This window comes from Mesoplodon mirus, assembly GCF_964341445.2.
Source record: "Mesoplodon mirus genome assembly, chromosome: 16".
In the NCBI taxonomy this organism is placed as follows: Eukaryota; Metazoa; Chordata; class Mammalia; order Artiodactyla; family Ziphiidae; genus Mesoplodon; species Mesoplodon mirus.
This window is the reverse complement of record NC_138992.1, coordinates 290,516-310,643: the sequence shown is the minus strand read 5'-3', so window position 1 is coordinate 310,643 and position 20,128 is coordinate 290,516. Positions and strand designations below refer to the sequence as shown.

Sequence of the window (20,128 nt, the reverse complement as noted above, 5' to 3'; positions counted from 1 at the left end):
CTTGAGCACTTGTACTGCTTAGAAGACGCAGGGGAGCGAACAGAAAGCCTTGGATGTGCCCAGGTGTTGACCCTCTCGGAGACACCCCCAAGGCTGAGGCCCCGAAGGCATCAGGTAAACGAGGGCCACTAGGAAACCCAGCCCTCCCACCCTGAGGAAGCAGGAGCTGCGGGGGGAGAGGGAGAGGTCAGCCCATACCTGGGATGGAACTCAACAGACTCATAGTGTTCTAAGAGCACTGGATTGTTTGGAGGAGAGTACAAATATCAATTAATTTAGATTTTGATAAATGAATTCTGTGTGTTAAAATATCCAGGGCAGCCACTATGGAAGCCAAGTGAATGAATTCCAATCTAGTTGAGGAGAAAAAAAGAAATAAAAAAAGATCAACCCAAAAGAAATTAAGGGCTTCCCTGGTAGCGCAGTGTTGAAGAATCCGCCTGCCAGTGCAGGGGACATGGGTTCGAGCCCTGGTCTGGGAAGATCCCACATGCCGCGGAGCAACTAAGCAAGCAAGAACTGTCTTCTCCGATCCCCCCCGGAGCCTAGGCACCCGTCCTCACCGGGCCTGGCCTCTCCAGGCACTCAGCTGCCAGTACACAGAGCTGGGGGAGCCCACAGACGGGCACACGTGGAGCGGGGCGTCCTCCAGGGGCGCTGCAGTGGAGCCGATTAGTATGGAAAGTGAACAGGTGCCTCCAGCCCAGCCGCTAAGGGCAAGCCCAGGATCCCGGCAAACAGAGGCGGCCGGTGGGCACAGGGTGGGCTCGGCGCTCTGCATCTTTCACCCACAGGCAGCCCCGGGGCATCGCCGCTTTGGGACCACCCTCCCTTCTGTGAGAGCTTTTTCCTGGTTCCCGTTTCTTCTTTTTCCTGAAAAAGGGCAGGTGGGAGCTAAGGTTTTGAAAATGTGTGCGTCTGAAAACGACTTTATCCTACCTGGACAGCTGATGGGCTGTCTGGCTGGGTCAGAGTTCACTGCGTCAGGTTTGCAGGTGCCTCCGAGGTCCCCGGCCCCTGCTGGCCAGCAGCCCCTCGGCTCCTCACCCTGATCCTGGGCTGCCGAAGCTCCTGCACCAGCTGCAGCGGCCTCTACCGGTCTTTCTATTTCCTACCGTTTGTGTCTTTCTGTTCTCCTTTCGGGTGGTTACATTCGCTTCTCTCACTGCACCTTTCACTCTGCCCTGCCTCCGTACTCTGCCCCCATCCCCTCCTGCACAGCACTGCCTGCTCTCAGGGATGTAAGTCCTCTCACCTCAGAGACGTTGATGATGCTTCTCCACTTCCTTCTGGAAGCTCAGCTCCAAATCTGGGCCTGGTCAGGGCGGTACACTGGCCCACTGGATGGGCGCCAGAGTAGGCCTCTCTGGCTGGACTCTCCCCACCAAAAGCTGGTGCAGAGGGAAAGGCCTGGCCGCCAAAGTCCTGGGCAGGTACCTGCATCCTCACCGGTGCCAGAGTCCCCGCTCCCGTGACCTCTGTCTCCTCTCCCAGGAGGAAAGATTTCACACGCCTCCTGGGACAGGGAGAGGCAGCTGTCACCTCCAGGCAGCGAGGGAGAGGATCTAAGTACACAACTACTTCTCAAACAGCCCTGGGAGAACCTCCATGGTGCCCCACGGGCTTCCTCCCAAGTCTGTCCTAAGTGCCACCAGCATTTGGAACGCTCACCTCAAGTCCTAGGATTCTTCTTCTTCTTTTTTTTTTTAACCTCCTTTCTCCTCTAATAACCAAAAGCAGGTGTGAAGTGCCTCTCTGCCCATCCTACGTTTCCACAGGGCACTCACATGCACCCCACGGCTCCTGGACCACACCGTGGCTGCTACTTGAGGCCGAACCTCCTCCAGCGTCCAGTCCCCATGGATCTTCCCCAGCACCCGCACTGCCCTGCGCACAACAGCCTCCACGTGTCCCTCTGGGAGATGAGCAGGCGCCGACCAAGTGAAGCCCTACTGCCCAGGGATGGTCAGCGATTTGCACCCACACCCTTTACCATCCAAGCACAGGCTCCAAACTCAAGGAAAGGTGGGAGCCCCCAGGAAGCCTGCCCTGCCCGTGGCACTGGCTTGAGCGCTGCCTCCCCCATGAGTGTCCCAGCGATGCTCAGCTCTGCCCAGCTCTGAGCTCACGCTGAATCCTGACCTGCAGTGACCAAGACAACAGCACCACGTGGGCGACCAGAGAGCCCCTTGCGAGGCTGTGACCCCATGAAGCCCTGCAAGGCCCCCCTGCCCGAGGCGAGACTGCCAGGGTCATGCAGACATGGGACAGGAGAGTTTGGCCAGTTATAAAAGAAGGGTTTATTCTGGATGATGTGATAGCTGCCAGGGTTCAACCGTCAGGAGCATTTGCTAACAGAATAATTCAAAATGTGAAGCATTTAAATTGCACTAGTTTTAAAAGTCGTAAGTGCAACGTGGGCCAGACAGACCTCCTGCAGTCACCGCCCCTCACCACTGGGACCGAGGCGCCGGCTCCCACTGTGGCCCACACATAAAGGGCAGCGGTTCCACACTGTGAAGACCAGTCGGGGCCACGTCCAGCACAGGGACCAACACCCCAGATCTTAAGCAGTGTTTCCTCTGCTTGTTCCATATGAACGCCACGGGCAGCACGGCTCTGCCCCTGGTCTTCCCAGAATGAGGCTTGGAACTGAGCGTCTCGGGCAGGACGCTGTCATGACACAGCCAGAGCAGGTGAAGGCTCGGGCTCCCGCTCCAGGACCACCCTGCACCAGCACAGATCACGTGGCCAAGCCCCTGCGCTGGGGCAGACAGGGCTCGAGACAGGGGCTGCAGCTCCCACGGCAAAAGCCTTGAGGAGAGAGCAAGGGGCCAGGCAGCTGGTGGAACCCACACAGAGGCGGCGGGGCTGTGACGCGTCACCAGGCCCCTCGGCACCCGCTGACCCAAGTCCTCTGCACCACCGGCCACGTGGCTTTCTCTGCCTCAGCGGGCACTCCTTCAGGGGCATCACAGGTGAGAAGACCTGATGGTCACATGCATCTCTGTTTTAAGATGCCCACCTGACACTCTCCATCCAGTGATGGAAGGGCATTCAGCAGGCAAAGCTCATGCTGAGGACAACCAGAAAACTGAGTCTAGAAAAAAGGTTTAAAGAAATCTACCCGGAGGCAAGGAAATGCTACACAGCGGCCAGGACCCAAGGGGCCAAGGCCCCGGCTGACCCTGGGGGAAGGGAGCCTACTCTGGGGACCTGGGGGGCGGGGGGGAGGTGCTGAGACTGGGCATCTGGCTGAGGCGGCGGGCAGGCAGGCAGCGAGTGGCAGCATGGCCGGCAGCACCCTAGGGGTCCCTCTGGGCCGGGCCCACAGCGTCCCTGGGACTTCTGCAACAAGGTGTTAACTTCAAATATCCGTGACCAATGGATTCATGAAAACAGACGACAAGACCAAAGAAGTGGAATCCACAGAAAGGGCTCACGTGGAAAACACAAAAACTGAAACTGAGAACTCCACTGTTGGGTTCGTGGACAGATGGACACTGCAGACGCAGCTCGGGGAGCTGGAAAAAGAGCCAACAGATGGTCCAACCGCAACTACAGAGAGGAAAAGGGTGGAAAAACTGAAGAGACAGACACACGGAAACCGTGAGAAGGGGCGCCACGCGTGTTCCCATGGCCAGAAGCAATATGCAAAAAGGTGACGGCCGGGAATGTCCCCAAACTGACCAAAGACATCAAGCGACCAACTCAAGGAGTGCTGCGGGCACCTGAGAGTCTCGGTTACATCGAGACGGCGCTGCCCCACCCACGGCCATTTCCTTAGCTGAGAGTTCCAGTCTCCTATTTCTAAGGTGGCCAGTTATCTAGGAAGATGCCAAGGACTGCAGCCGCTCCCAGAACCCACCCTCCCCATCGCCACCTGCCCAGCCCACTGGCACTGTCCCGCCCTGTTCCCATCTCACGTGGTACCCACAGCGCCGCCCTGGGTCCCTCTCTCCCACCTCGCCTAACACCTGGTTCCTCACCCAAAATATAAAGTTACTTTTCTCTCCCCATTACTACCACACCAACCCCAAACCTCCAAAATACCAGCAAATTTGAGTGAAGAATCAGCAGTAGTACCGGGAAAGGGGTGGGAACATGTAAAGGAAACAAGGGAGAAACTGGCAATGAGGTCACCTGGGCGGCTCGAGCTGTTCCCGCCTCTGGGGTGAGGGAGGAGCACAGGAAGAAACCGGTCCGGCCCCTGGCACTCCTAACGTCGCCTGCAATGCCGGTGCCATAATGCTGATGCCTGAAGGCTCCTGAACGGCTGGGGCGGCAACCGCGACGCAGAACCGTGGAAACACGCGGGCGCTCAGCCTCGCCCCGCTCCGGCAAGAGGAACGCGCTCAGAGGCAGAGTCCCCCGCTGGGCGCCGCCTTCGCCAGGGGCCGCCCTTCACCGCACACAGTAAAGAGCATCCTGGTTGTTTCCAGAACCGGGAGGACAGGGCGCGTCAGTGGGCAGGGCACCACACTGCACGTCACCTTCCATCGGATTCTGAACTTACTGCTTCCCAGACCTCTAGACTCCAGAACCGCTACTGAGAAGTGCAAAGTCATTCGGATGCTCAATTCTCTGTCTCTCCCTCTCTGAAAGCCCTGCGAGGCTTCCATCTGTCTGGAGAGCTGCAGAGTGTCGAGTCCCTTCGACAGGGTTCCCAGACTTCAGTACCCTTCTCTGTTCTCCCACCCCAAATCTGGGTCCTGCTTCATCTGCCACCCCTGCTGTTGCTGTGTAGTCTCTCTCTGAACCCTACAAAGTATAATTATTTCATGCAAACACGTTTATCACTTGTTAACCATTCCATTTTGCAACTCGTGCTTTCTCTGATGATTCTTTGTTTCTCTGAAAACAGCATTCCACCCTGCTCTGGGAGACCACCCTGCCGGAGGCCAGCGCCTCGGGTCGCTCCCACCGTCCTCCCGGCGCCATGACCGCTGAGCAGCAGCAATCGGGGCCTGTCCGCACCCTGGAAGAGCTCTTACTTCTGGGTGCTTTAAACGCTGTCTGGGTCTTTGGTGTTTTGGAGCGTTGCTGTGACGTTTCTCAACACGGACATTATTTATCCTGTTTGAAATAAACGACTTTTCCATCATCATGTCTGTCATTAGTTCCGGCCAACAGCTCTTCCAACGTTGTCTCTTCTCCATTCTAAGCTCGCCTTTGGGGCCGGCATCAAATGTACCTGAAGCTCCTGCATCCTGTCGTCGCCCCTCAATCACCTGCTCCACCATAATTTCCATTCCATTAACTCTTTGTTGTTCTTATTAAACTCCTTTCACCTCGTTCACAAAGCCTCGCTTCAACTGCTTATAATCGAATATTTAGCCTGTTGGTTAGTTTTCAAATTTCAGCTGTCATCTGTTTCTGGAGATTCCATTTGGTTTCTCTCAACTCTTCCCAACCCTTCCTGTCAGCCTCTTGTTTTCTGCTCATCATTGTGGTTCTCTCTTTGACTTCCTTAAGGTCCCCAGCGCCTCTAAATTGTGAGCCTTCTGAAGATTCTGTGGTGCAAACAGGATTAGTTCTCAGCTCTCCTCGATGCCCGCACAGAGCCTGGCGTTCTCAGATCTGCCAAGTCAGTTCTGACGTACCCATCTGCCTCCCAGCTTCCAAAACGTTACGGCTATTGTCTCCCTCTCACTTTACTCAGCCTTGTGAGTTTGACTTTTTTAAACATCACTTTCCTGTTCATTTAGCAGAACGGGAGAGAGTTTGGGAGAGAGTGAAATTGTATACATGTGTTCAATCTGCCATCCGTACCTGAAAACCAGTAAGCTTTCCTTCAAAAATTATCTTCAGCATGAAAAACTGGAGTTGGAGTCCAGACATTTTTTTTTTTTTTTTTTTTTGGGTGGTACACGGGCCTCTCACTGTTGTGGCCTCTCCCGTAGCGGAGCGCAAGCTCCGGACGCGCAGGCTCAGCGGCCATGGCTCACGGGCCCAGCCGCTCCGTGGCATGTGGGATCTTCCCAGACCGGGGCACGAACCCGCGTCCCCTGCATCGGCAGGCGGACTCTCAACCACTGCGCCACCAGGGAAGCCCTCTCACCACTTTTGTATGACATTTTATTGGAGGGCCCAGGCAGTACAAAAGGCAAGAGAAAGAAATAAAAGGCATTAAGATTTGAAAGGAAGAAACAGAACTATCTTTATTCACAGGGAAAATTATTGGATATACAAAAAACCTTAAATATTAATATTTAATACTGGGTATTTTTTTTTTTTTTTTTGCCACGCAGCATGCAGGATCTTAGTTCCCTGACCAGGGATCGAACCCGTGCCCCCTGCAGTGGAAGCGTGGAGTCCTAGCCACTGGACCGCCAGGGAAGTCCTGAATATTGGGTAAATTTTAATATTTAGTAAATATCAGGGATAAATTCAGCAAAATATGTACACTGAGTGCTACAAAGTCCTGAGGAGAGACGTTTTACAAGGTCTAAATTGACAGAGCAGTGTGTCAGGTTCATGGTCCGGAAGGCTCAGTAGTGGTCAGGAGTCACACGCCCGCTTGTCCTCTGTCCAGTCCCTCACACTTCACACTCCCCGCAAGTGCTCCCCAGTAAACTTCCCACAAATCTCCATCTTGGAGTCTGCTTCCCAGGGAATCGAACATCAAGAGTAATTAATACTTCATACACTTGTAAAGGAAGGAAAGGAGACAAAAGTGTAGCTATCTAGAAAACGACCAAGATGCTGATCCGGACAATTCGAGTGCGATGAGCGTTTCTAGATGAACACAGTGAAGGCTGGGAGGAGAACCACCAGATAACCCCCCTTTTGTGCTGTGAAGCTGCTCATCTGAAGAATGCTTTCTTTATACAATACATAAAATCATATGAAATGGTCATTTTTTGGACAGCTTTTGCCTACAAAAACTGCAATTTCACGTGGGTTCAACTCTGTATTTCCATTGAGTCCTGTCTTGATCACAACAAAATATCTTTGAGACGAACAAGGGCTTCTTTTTCAATCACCAGCCCTAGGATCTCAGTGCGGAGAGACAAGAATTACCTCTACGTCAAAGTTCAAGAGCCTAAATGGAGGACATTTTTTAGAATATTTCATGGGGTCTAAACCAAGAGATCAGAGGATTCCAAACAATCTTCTGACAAATCCTCTGGCTTAAATGCTCCACCCACCCAGTCACAGCTCACCGCCCACACTCCCACCCTTAAGCTGCTTCTCTCACCCCTTCCCCCACTGCCTCTCGAGCTCCACTGTTCAAATGCCCTCCAACTGTGGGACACCGCAAGGCTCTTTTCCCTCTACACCCTATCCTTTGAAATCTTGGTTCTGTTCCCACAGTTCCCGCTACAACCTCTCTGTAACTAAGTCCCAAGTCTCTGCCGACCACCTCTCCCCCAAATGCCAGGTCCACCTCACTCTACAAACGCCAGGCAGGCCTGCCCTGGAGAGGGTTCCCAATGGAACTCCCCTCCAGATGGCCTTCCCAACCACCCCGTGCATTGCAGTGTATCCACTTCTGCCCACAGCACCACACTGGTCTGGCCCCCAGGCTCAAAGGTGCGGGGTGCTCCTGTGCCCACCCCTGGCCCATGTCCCCACCACTGCCCATCCCATCCATGAAGCTTGGCATTGGCCACTAGCCACCCGCTCTCACAGCCTCACGGCCTCTCATGCCGGCCTCTGGTTAAATAACAGAAGACTCTCCATGCCTTCAGCCTTCCCTCCCCCAACGCATCTCACCCCCACTGTCAGATTCAAGAATCTCCCAAAAGGACAGCCAACATCACCTGACTTTCATCATGATAAACGTTCAACAGTGCCTCCCAAATAAAGGGACACTTCTTTTTTTTTTTTTTTTTTCTTTTCTTTTTGCGGTATGCGGGCCTCTCACTGTTGTGGCCTCTCCCGTTGCGGAGCACAGGCTCCGGACGCGCAGGCCCAGCGGCCGTGGCTCACGGGCCCAGCCGCTCCGCGGCATATGGGATCCTCCCAGACCGGGGCACGAACCCGTATCCCCTGCATCGGCAGGCGGACTCTCAACCACTGCGCCACCAGGGAGGCCCAAGGGACACTTCTTATACTAGCATCTTCTGGAACTATGCTGTTCAAAAACAGTTGCCACTTGCTACTGTGGCTACTTAAATTTAAATTAATTAAGATTAAATAACATTCGGGACTTCCCTGGCAGTCCAGTGGTTAAGACTCCGTGCTTCCACTTCAGGGGGCTGTGGTTCGATCCCTGGTCAGGGAACTAAAATCCTGCACGCTGGGCAGCGCAGCCAAAAAGGGGGAAAAAAAAAAAAAGACTAAATAACATTCGACGTTCAGTCCCACGAGCCACATTTCAGTGCTCGATAGCCATACGTGGCTGGTGGTTGCCGTGGTCCTGGACAGCACAGCTGTATGAGCATGCCCACCTTAACATCTTGGTCCAGACTCATTTCCCACTTCTACTTTGTTCCAACAAAAACAGATTTTGCTAACTGTTCCTCAGTTATGCCTCCCGCCTGCCAAGCCCCACTCCACCTGGTGCTCGTTCCCCACCTGTGGGCTCCCCGCTCCTCCCTTTCTAACCAGGCCACCCACCCATTAAGAAGCAGTGCTTAGCGTCACCCACCCCATTGGGCACTCTCACCTCTGGACGTTGTGACACTAACTTCCATCATTCAAATAACTTTAAATTTTAAATTACGTATGGCAGTGGCTGGTAATATCTCTTGCACTCTTGATGGATCTTATTAAAATTTCTCCCACTATTTATTTTTCCCATTTATGCGTTCATTAACTCATTCCAAAAATATCTATTTTGTGCTTATGTGTCAGTATCGTGGTTCGCTCTGGTAGACAGTGATGAACAAAACTGACAGCCTCTGTCCGCACACTCTACAGAAGAGAGGGAGAGCGAACAAGCGAACGTGAGCACACGGTCGTCAGCTCCGGTAAGCGCTGGAAGAGAATAAGGTCTAAGGGGAAGAACAGCAGGGAGGACCTACGTTAAACTGGCTGTGAAACCAGCTCTGAGGAGGAATCACCGAAGCTGAAGCCTCCAAGAGGAGGAAGCAGGGCCCTATGACACCATCAGGAGCCCCGGGGACCACGGACTGAAAGGCGACTGCAGAGTCACAAGGCCTCAAAGAGAGCATTAAGATTTTAAATTCTGTCCGAAGTGTAAGAACCACCAAAGGATTTTAAGCAGGGGACCAACATGATACAATTTAAATTATAAAACAACCTCGCTGTCCAAGGTGAGAGCCAGCGACTGGACAGGGCAGAAAGTCTCTGTCCCGATTTCACCCCAGAGGTGGCGCCGCGCGGGACTGAACGGAGCTCTGGCCTGGCGGTTCCAGCCTTGGCTGCAGGCGGCCGATGAGAGAGGCTGGCAGCAGGTCCACCTCCTCACCTGGGCCTGGGCTGCTGCTGGGCTCTTTCCTACCCACCTCCCTCCAGCCTCCTCACAGCCCCACCGCTGCCGGGCCTCCCCGGGGATTCCTCACCGGGCCTCCCCTTCCCCATCCCACTCCCGTTCTGAATAATAATCCCCACACCTCTGGGGTTCACTCGCTCAGGAGGATCAAGAAGCAAATGTTAACAGCCCATCACCCCACAGGGCACTGCACCCAGACTCCCCTTCCGCCTGGTCATCTCAGCCTCCTCAGGCCCTTTTACACCTTCTCTCCCCGAACCTCCAGCATCTCCTCCCATCTCCCTATTCTCAACAGAGAACCTGCTTCCTACTCTAAGAAGCATCAGAGGAGGATGTCCACAGGCCCGCCATGGACTGGCACACACCCTGGCCCTCCTGCCACCCCACTTGCACAGCGACCTCCCAACCTCCGGGAAATCTCCCTCCTACATCATTTCTTCCTCTCTAAGGAGGCAGTCCCATCAGCACATAAACTGTCATTTCCTGCATCTTAAAAGACATGAATAAATAACCTTCCACTGCCCCTTTGCAGCAAACATCCTTGAAAGAGGTGTCTTGTACTCACCACTTCCAATTTCTTCAGTCCATTTTCTCGTAAACCACTCCGAACATGCTTTTGCTCCCCGCCACGCACACACATGAACCCCCGAATCTGCTCTTCCAGACCACCAGTGACTGTGACCTGGGCCCAAAGGCAGTTCCTTGTCCTTGCTTCTGTGACCTCCCAGCTCAGGGTACCAAAGACCACACCCCCCCTCCCCACCACCCACCAGGATCACCCCCCTCCCCAGTATCCCCCCACTTGCTCCACCTTCACCCACCCCACCAGGACTCCCCAGGCTGAACACCCGCATTGCATCTCTGCGCCCGTGATTCCCCACCCACCCGCTCCTCTCTGACCGCCAGCTCCCAGTGATGTCAGACTCTCAAACGCAGCACACCCAAACTCCTGAGCTGTCCCCTGCAATTCCATCAGGAAATCTTAACGGTTGGCTTCAAAATAGGTCCAGAACCTCGACAAAGAAGATACAGGAAAATGAAGAAAAAAAAATTAAGAATAAAAAAATATATTTCCAGAACTTCCTTGGTGGAGCAGTGGTTAAGAATTCACCTGCCAATGCAGGGGACACAGGTTCGAGCCCTGGTCCGGGAAGATGCCACATGCTGCAGAGCAACTAAGCCCATGTGCCACAACTACTGAGCCTGCACTCTAGAGGCCACGAGCCACAACTACTGAAGCCTGTGCGCCACAACTACTGAAGCCTGCGTGCCTAGAGGCCGAGCTCCTCAACAAGAGAAGCCACTGCAATGAGAAGCCTGAGCACTGCAAGGAAGAGTAGTCCCCACGTGCTGCAACTAGAGAAAGCCCGCGTGCAGTAACAAAGAAACAATGCAGACAAAAATAAACAAACTAACAAATAAATAAATATATCTATATTTCCAGATTCTAAGTCCGATCACCACACCTGTTACCACTGTGGCTGAACCTCTACCCGTCTCACCTAGGTTGCTGCAGTCACCTCCTAACCAGCCTCCTCACCTCCTCCCTCACCCACACGTCTGTTGAGTAGTGGCCAGTGGGATGCTACTGAAGATGGACCAGACGCTGTCACTCCTCTGCCCTGAACTCCCCACAGGCCCCCTCCTCCTCTGCGTACCCCCTCCTGCTCTCACCCCCTCCGCTGGCACCACACACTCTCAGGCCCAGCCCCCCCCCACCGGGGCCCCCTGGCCGTCCCTCAAGCACAGCACGCTCGCTCCAACTCCTGGGCCTTGTGCTGGCTGTTCCTCTGACTGGAACCCTCCTCCCCACAGAAGTTTACCTACTTCATCTGCTCTGACTCTGCTCAGACTCATCATCTTTGTGAATGAGGCCCACGTAAGTAACCCCCTACTGAGACTTGCACCCCACGTCCCAATCTCCCTGGCCCTCCTCCACTGTTTCTCTGCAGCACTGACACCTCCTGACATACGGCAGAAGTCAGTTTCTGTCACTCTGTGAGGGTGAGGACTGGCCTGTCTTCTTCACTGCTATGTCCCAGCACCGAGAACAGTGCTGCACACAGAAGTCTCAATAAAAGCATGTTTACACCCTGAGGTCAGGGAGGCCACATGACATGAGACAAGTGTACTCTGAGGCTAAGAGGGAAAGGCCTTGCACCCTGATGCTGCCCCAGCCATGTGACCTGAGCAAGGCCCTTCTGGCTTCAGGGTCTTCATCTATTAGGTGGGACCAAGAGCACACACCACATGGGCTGTTCAGAGGCATAAATTACAAAAAACACAGAGTGGGTTCAGGAACATACACACCAGGTCACAACAATGGGAACAGGCACCAGGTAGCTTCAAGATATTTTTCCTAGACTTGACGGACAATAACAACTTCTTAGACAAGGCAACGGTCAGGCCACTGAGCAAGCTGAACAGGCCAGCCAGGTGCATCAGGGAAATCGTGTTTGTAGCCGTTTTTTTTTTTGTTTGTTTGTTTTTTGGTTTTTTTGCAGTACGCGGGCCTCTCACTGCTGTGGCCTCTCCCGTTGTGGAGCACAGGCTCCGGACGTGCAGGCTCAGCGGCCATGGCTCATGGGCCCAGTCGCTCTGTGGCATGTGGGATCTTCCCGGACCGGGGCACAAACCAGTGTCCCCTGCATCGGCAGGCGGACTCTCAACCACTGCACCACCAGGGAGGCCCTGTAGCCGTTTTTAAGCCTCATCTCAGAATTCAAAAAAGCTAGTGAGTCCTTGGTCCCTGAAAACTGACAAAAACTAGAAGATGGAATAGAAGTTACATTTGTTCACTCCCCATTTTTTCAGAAAGAATTTTTTATGAATGCACTAAAATTTTTGAAGAGTATAATTTTTATTGCTCATTTAGAACTATCAACCCAATGGGGAAAAAGAGAGCATGCATATGAATTTGCTTATACATGTACTGAATATCCCTGTTAGGACAAACAAGACTCTAAGGTAGCCAGCCACCTCCAGGGAGGAACCTGGATGGCCAAAGGGTAAGGGTGGGAGAAACTTTTCACTCTGCACTCTAATACCTTTTAAATTTTGAACTTTTGTTCAAATAGAAAACAGGAAAAAGTTTTAAAAGACTCATTAGCAATAAAAAGCCTGAAAATGAAATCAGGAAAACAATTCCATTTATAATAATATTGAAAAGAATAAAATATTTAGTAACAAATTTAACAAAAGAAGTGCAAGTACACTGAAAACTACCAAACATTGTTGGAGGAAATTAAAGAAGGCCTAATGGCAAGATATCCCATGTTCATGGAATGTTCATCTTTCTTTTTTTGGGTCTTTTTGGCTGTGTTGGGTCTTCTTTGCTGCGTGCTGCTTTCTCTAGTTGCAGCGAGCAGGAGCTACTCTTTGTTGCGGTGCGCAGGCTTCTCATCCCGGTGGCTTCTCTTGTTGTGGAGCACAGGCTCTAGGCGCGCAGGCTTCAGTAGTTGTGGCACTCAGGCTCAGAGGTTGTGGCTCGCAGGCTCCGCAGCATGTGGGATCCTCCTGGACCAGGGCTTGAAGCTGTGTCCCCTGCATCGGCAGGCTTATTCCCAACCACTGTGCCACCAGGGAAGTCCTGGAATGTTCATCTTAACATTAAGATGGCAAACCTTTCCAAATTAATCTACAGATTCAGCAGATCCTTATCAAAATTGACCTTGTTTTTGCAGAAACTGATAGGCTGAATATGAAATTCATGGGACCCAGAAAAGCCAAAACAATCTTGAAAAAGAAGCACAAAGTGGAAGACTCACACTTTCTGCCTTGGAAACTTACTATACAACTACAGTATTCAAGACAGGGTAGTACAGGCGTAAGCACAAACACACAGACCAATGGAAGAGTTGCCAGTCTGAGTCCATGCGAACTCAGAGTTCGCGTGCCACAACTAAAGACCTTGCATGCGGCAATAAAGACCCGGTGCAGCCAGATAAATAAATAAGTAAAAGCACCGCAGTTGTCAACTGCATGTCTGTTCCCTGCACTGAACTCTAAGCTTCCGGAGGCAAGGGCCTCAACCCTGCATCACCAGCCCCGCACCCCACGAAATCAATGACCAGATGACCAGAGAGGCTCGACTACCTGATCCAAGTGCAATGATGCTGCCGCCAGTAGAACTCACACCCCTCACGTTGGAGCCCCGACCACCCACGTGTCTCACACTCAGGAGGAAGCTGGCAGGGTCGCCAAGCATCAGGGCCAAGCTTCTCCCAGTACCCACGGGGCCTCCACATACCAAGCTCATGTCAACTCCAGTTCGTAAATTCCTAACATTAGTACTCTTTAAGGACTACGTAGCTAATGTGGCCGGTGTCATTTCTCGTGCCCCATGAGGGACCCCACGCTGGGCTCACCGGCACCCCGGGTGCGGCAGGCGGGACTGGAGACGAGAGACACTGCCCTTCAGGAGGCCGCCCCAGCCCTCAACTCCACCAACATGCTCGCCGGCCACCTCGCTGATCTCCCACCTGCCCGGCCCTGCTTCACTGGATGCCCCGGCCACGAAGTGCTCTGGAAGCTCATGCACACCGTGCTGTGTCCTGCTCATGCCCACCACCTTCACCTGAGGCATGCTGTTCCTCTGCCTGGTTAACACCCCTGAAGACTTAGTCAGACACCCCTCCTTTCTAGATGAGAAAGCCTACCTGAACTGAACTCTGTACCCCCAAGGCTAGGCTAGCGGCCACCGTAGGGGTAGCCCTGAGACTCCACACTCTTCTCCCCAACTGTTGTCCACGTGAGATTATCAGAATCCACACCACAATGTTCCCCACCAGGAGCCTGGTGTATCTCTATCTCTGGGCACCTGACTGGCAAGTGGCTGGCACATAGCAGGTGACAGAAGAGACCAGGAGCATGGGATGGACGTGGGTGGGCCTGGCAAACAGAAGCAGACATCAAATCCTGCCGAACCAGCCCTGGTCCGGGAAGATCCCACGTGCCGCGGAGCAACTAAGCCCGTGTGCCACAGCTACTGAGCCTGCGCTCTAGAGCCCGCAAGCCACAACTACTGAGCCCCTGTGCCACAACTACTGAGCCCACGCGCCTAGAGCCTGTACTCTGCAAAAAGAGAAGCCACCGCAATGAGAAGCCCTCACACCGCAGAAAAGAGTAGCCCCCACTCGCTGCAACTAGAGAAAGCCCACGCGCAGCAACGAAGACCCAATGCAGCCAAAAATAAATAAATAAATTTATTTTAAAAAAAAATAAAGGATATATGTAGATGTATAACTCAATCACTTAGCTGTACACCTGAAACTAACACAACGTTGTAAATCAACTATAATATAAAATAAAAATTAAAAAAAAATCCTGCCAAACCAACAGAGAAGGCTCCACCCCTGAGCAACACCATCCTGGGCCCCAGTGGCCTCAGGCAGGAAGGCCCACACTGTGCCTTGGCAGCCGGCCGCTGGGCTTTCTGCACATCCCTGCAAATGAGGGTCTTTGGGGCCCACAGTTTACCCCCTCCCAGGTTTTGGGAACCAGAGGCTACTTCTTGGGCTTCTCAGAGTTGGAAGAAGTAGGAATCCTCATAGTATGGCTGAATTCTGAATACAACATAAAAGGCCAACACCACCAAAATTAAATAGAAAAACAGTATCTAGAGTCCAGAAGCTGCCATGACACGTGCAATCGGATGCACAAACAACCTGAAGTCTGTCGGCTGGGAAATTTGTATTGTACATGCTTCACACAATCCCAATGGCTAGGAAGCACATGCTGGCCACCAGAGAAGTCCCAGGAAACAGCTGAAGGGACTGTAACAGTGTCTCAGGATGACATTCCTGTGAAGCTCCACACATGAAGGAAGCACCCACATCTCTGGTTCGTGCTGGGCCTCCAGGAACTTTAGGAAGGACCGAGAGAAGCAGCAGAACAGACAGAGGAGTACAGCGAAGGAGGAAAATAGGCTCGGGCAGTGGGGGCCAGATGAGGGGCTCCCAGGCCTGAGCCCAGCACCCTGGGGCCACGCATGGCTCTGTTCACAATGCAGCCGGCTACACTCGGGTCAACCAGTCTGCAAGAGGACAGAAAACGTGCTCTGCTGACTTGGCCTCTTGGTGTTGAAATTACTTATTTAGAACCCTGTACACGTATAACACTCAGTAATTGACAGAGTCCTCTGAAATTCAGTCACACTTCAGCCTCACAACACACCCTGAGAATAGGCGGGACAGATATAATCTAATCCGCAGGTATGAGCCGAGGCTCGGCTGTTCAGCGATTTGATCCATTTACCTGTGATGGACCGCACTCCTCGGGGACTGAGTCAAGGCTGAACTCAAGTCCTCCGCAGAGGGAACAGTGCTGTGTCCACTATACCCACTATCTCAAAGGCCGATCGGGAGTAACCGTGCTGCCCACTGGACTTCTCACCACAAGCCCAGGACAGAGTCAACACTAAGGCCTTGGGCCCCCCCTTGGAACGCTCCCTTCTTAAAAATCCTAATCACCCTTATTTTTAACAGCTTTATTGAGATGTAATTCACATACCATACAATTTACCCATTTAAAGCATACAATTTTAGAACATTTTAGTATATTCACAGATATGCTCAGCCTTCACCACAGTCAATTTTAGAATATTTTCATTACCCAAAATGAAACCCCATACGCCTTAGCTGTCATTTCCCAGCCCCTGGCAACCACTAATCTACTTTCTGTCTCTATAGATTTGCCTATTTGGGGCATTTCATATCAATGGAACCGTACAAACCAGACCTTTGTGTCTGGCTCCTTTCACTCAGCATAATGTTCCAAGATTCATCCACATTGTAGCATGAATCAGTACTTCCTTTCTTTTTATTCCCAAATAGTATTCCACTGTATGGGTAGAACACACTTTGTCCGTTCATCTGTTGATGGACATTTTGGTTGTTTCCCCTTTTTGGCTATTATGAGTGATGCTACTGTGAACGTCTGTGGACAAGTTTTTGTGTGGATATGTTTTCCTAGTCACTCCTACCTATAAGAACACATGAAAGGTGAGCCAATTTCCAACTGAGAAACTCACTTAATCTGACCAAACTATACTCTTTAAAATACAGACAGCTAACTGGGAGAAATAAATGACCCAAGAAAGTACAGTTAAAGACATTAAGAAACAAAAGCAAAACCTGATCTAACAGAATCAACAGTGATTAAACAAAGAGATGTTACTTCTAGGGATGGGCCCCACAGGCACATGTGCACAATGCTGTGCCTGCATAACTGCGCAAAATACGATATCCACCAGCAGGGGCTGGTTAGATAAATTATAGCACCTCTACACAGCCAGACACGACGTAGTCATGAAAAAGAATGAACTGGAAAATGTACTGACATGGAGTGACTTCCCAAACCCAAACACATTTAGTTAAAAAGGCGAGGTTAAGAAAATGTTTTTAAAGAAAAGAGCAGGAAAAAAAGAATACGTATACATGTTTGCGTGCATCGTTACAACAAAGTATCTCTAGAAGGAGATGCAGTGGGCGCCTCCAGGGGACAGGCTTCTGGGGGCAGAGACGGGAAGGAGGCAGCGGACAGCTACACTGTGCACCCCCTGTGCCTGCAAACTCTGAATGTGTCACGTAGTACAAAAGTTTTTAACCTTTTAGGGAGCAAAAATGAAAAGAATCTATGAGAATTAAAACATTTACACTTAGGAAAGCAAGAGTTGAGAGGCCTTAGGTAGCTGGAAGCAGCCGCTGCTGTGTCAACCTGGGAAGCACGACGGTGACTGTCAACCCAAAGGCGTCCATCCCTGCTGATGTCAAGACACAAAGGAAATGCTACACGAGGCACTGAGTCCGCTGCCCTCGAGGACTCCCTGTGCAGAGGGAGACAACTGGAGGCTGTGCAGAGCCTGCCTGGCATGGGGACAGATCAGGCCCCCGGCAGGCCCCAGTGAGGGCCAAAGGAGCTAAGGAGCCACCCGAGCCCTGCTCGTTTTAGGGGAGGAGAGAATGCGGAGCAGGGCTGGGCCTGGCGGTGCTCAGCCAGTGTCTCTGGAGAGCAGGGTGCGAGTCGGGGCACGCTGGGCCACGGACAGCAGTCCAGGGGGCACGGGGAGCCGGGGAGGAGGGCAGGGCAGCAGCACGACTGGCACACACGCCCGGGGCCTGCTCCTCAGCCGCAGAGCATCCTGGGCGGCACGGGGTGGCCTCCACACATTCGCTGCCGGCTGCACCTGCTCCCAGTTGGGACGACCGAAAATGTCTCCAGATGAACCACCCCTGGATGAGAACACTGATCTGCACACATCCCCTGAGCAGCTGCATGCAAGACAGAGGGGAGGGAGTCCAGCCAGGAGGCACAGCCATAGCGCGGACGAGACAGTGCACGGGCCCGCCCGGCAGCTGGCCCTGCTGACAGAGGAAGGGGGATTCATTAACTACTTGGAAGGTGCGACGAGCAAGGCAGGGAGCAGCGGGATGCGGTGGCTGGGGCAAGACCCAGAAGGCCAAGCTTCCGGGCAAGAACCTAGCACGTGATGGGCCCAGAGCACCAAACGGCCAAGGCTGGAAGTGAAGCAGGAGGTAAGGCCTGAGAAGCCTGCAGGACTTCCGCACAGGCGGCTAAGGGAAGAAGTGCGGCTGGCACTTTGACCCCAGATGGAGCACTAAATGGGCTCGTTTTCTCCCTTGGGGTGGTCCTCGCATTGTCTCCAGTTATTTGGCCACCCTCCCTGTAAGAGGGCTGTCCATCCTACCGCCTGCCCCTGGCCGTGGGACATATCTCCTCCCCCGGGGCTGGGCCAGGTGACCTGCTTTGGCCACGGAACTTGAGTCTCCAGTTCTAAGCTGAAGCTCAAAGAGAGGCTGAGTCTCTGCCACTCTCTTGCCATAAGAATAGCATGTCCCAAACAAGGGCACGTCCCCGAGTCCAGCAATGAAGACTCTCAGAAAAGAGCCTCAAGCAAATGAAATGTGAGCTAGAAATAAACCTCTGAGTTGTCACTGCAGCCTTTCTAGAGAAAGCCGCCCAATAAACTCCCCGATTTCTTCCTTCTCCAACCCATCCTATGCATCACGGCCAGGTTCATGTTCCTAAGCCATTTTATCAGGACTTCCCCTACTCACAGACCTGAAGCGGCTCCCTATAGCCAGAGAACTGAAATCTAAAGTCCTTCACCGAAGTTCAAAGATCTTCACGTTATAACCCTTATTTCCTCTTATCCCTTATACAAACTTCTAAACCCACAACCACACACGAGCCACCTTCTTGCCTTTACTGCCAAGACCTGAAACACCTTCCGTGTGTAGCGCTGCAGTGTCCTCAATCCCTCCCCCACTCACCTCCTGCTGAGGTTCAGCTCAAAGACCACCTCTTCCTTGAAGCCCCCCTGACGCTGCAGCCCCTGCAATCCTTCTCCCTCTGAACTTCTAGAGCAAACTTTCTCTGAAAATGGGCCAGACAGTAAACAGTTCAGGTGTTGTGGGCCATTAAGTCTCTGTTGCAACTAGTCAAGTCTGCCAAAAAAGCCATAGATGATACAAAAATAAACCAGGGTTGCTGTGTTGCAATAAAACTTTATTTACAAAGACAGGCCAAGGGGCTGTCAGTGGCTGTAGCTTACAGACCCTCGTCTGGCGCAGTGTTTGGAAGGCTGAGGCGTGGGCACAGCAGAAGCAGGAGGGAGCCAGGGCTGCAGGACAGCAGTCAGGGTCAGAAACGACCGCGGGGAGCAGGCCAGAGCTGCCAGGTGACATCAAGGGCGAGTCCCAGAGGCCGACAGGAGGCACGGTGAGGCAGGCATAGAAGGGAGCAGAGACAGCCAACAGCTGAGGGCGCAGACTTTACCAGGGGAGCAAGACGGGGAACAGAAGAGACCTCCAGGCAGGGCAGCCCAGTCCAGCTCTGCCAGGTGTCGCCAGGCCCAGCGCTGCGACGCCCAGGCTGAGCTCCTGAGACAGGACACCCACAAAGCCAACTTTGAGCGTGTAAGACCCTCAACAAATGGCCATGTGGGTCAGTGAACATGCACAGCAAAGGTAACTTGCTAGTAAAACTAGATATTTCACTATGAGAATGTTCTCATAGTGAAACATTTTTTTTATTTTTTCATATTTACACAGACATGTTTTTTCAAAAGCAACAAAGAACCAGGTGGAGGCTTAACAAGACACTGAATTCACTGTTATTACATTGTTCAACGACAGCCCACACCAGCACACATGCAGGAGAGAAGGCGGGGATGGACATTTAAAATCTATGTTTAGATATTTTAAAATTTGCTCACAGAAGCTATTTCGTTGCCATTCACTCTGAACATCAAATGTTCTCAACCTTAGACTCCACAAATGCCAAGACTCTCCTTAAAGTGGGGGGTTCCCTCCTAGTCTTAGTGTCACACAGATAAAGGGGATGAGATGAAGTGATCTAGGGTAAGCCTAGGATACTTTTCCTGGACCTGAGAAAGAGAACCATCTCCTTGGGAAACACGACGAATTTTACCACTTTGTTCTGAAGCAAGTTAAGTTATCCCCTCCGACAGCTTAGCAAGACAGAATGTTACAGCACTGATAATGCCAAGGCCTCGTGTTCTGGGGCTTATGCCCTCGCTGTCACTTAGTGTGTTAATAAAGTGTCTTTTCTGTTACAAGGGTAACACTGTGAAGTATAACAACAGGGCCTCCCTGGTGGCGCAGCGGTTAAGAATCCGCCTGCCGATGCAGGGGACACGGGTTTGAGCCCCGGTCGGGGAAGATCCCACATGCTGCGGAGCAG

At 52.4% G+C, this 20,128-nt stretch overlaps 1 protein-coding gene across 8 annotated transcripts in view; it reads right to left on the bottom strand.

Moving 5' to 3' along the window:
• ARHGAP39 (Rho GTPase activating protein 39) overlaps positions 1 to 20,128 on the bottom strand; it is an 81,159-nt gene that overhangs the window by 53,976 nt on the left and 7,055 nt on the right. The window contains exon 1 of one of the 8 annotated variants that reach the window (XM_082600736.1): positions 1,256 to 1,289. The exons of the other annotated variants lie outside the window; for them this stretch is intronic. The gene's annotated coding sequence lies outside the window, so the exon portion shown is untranslated. Of the gene's footprint in view, positions 1 to 1,255; positions 1,290 to 20,128 lie in introns of those variants that run through there. 8 annotated transcript variants of the gene reach the window in all.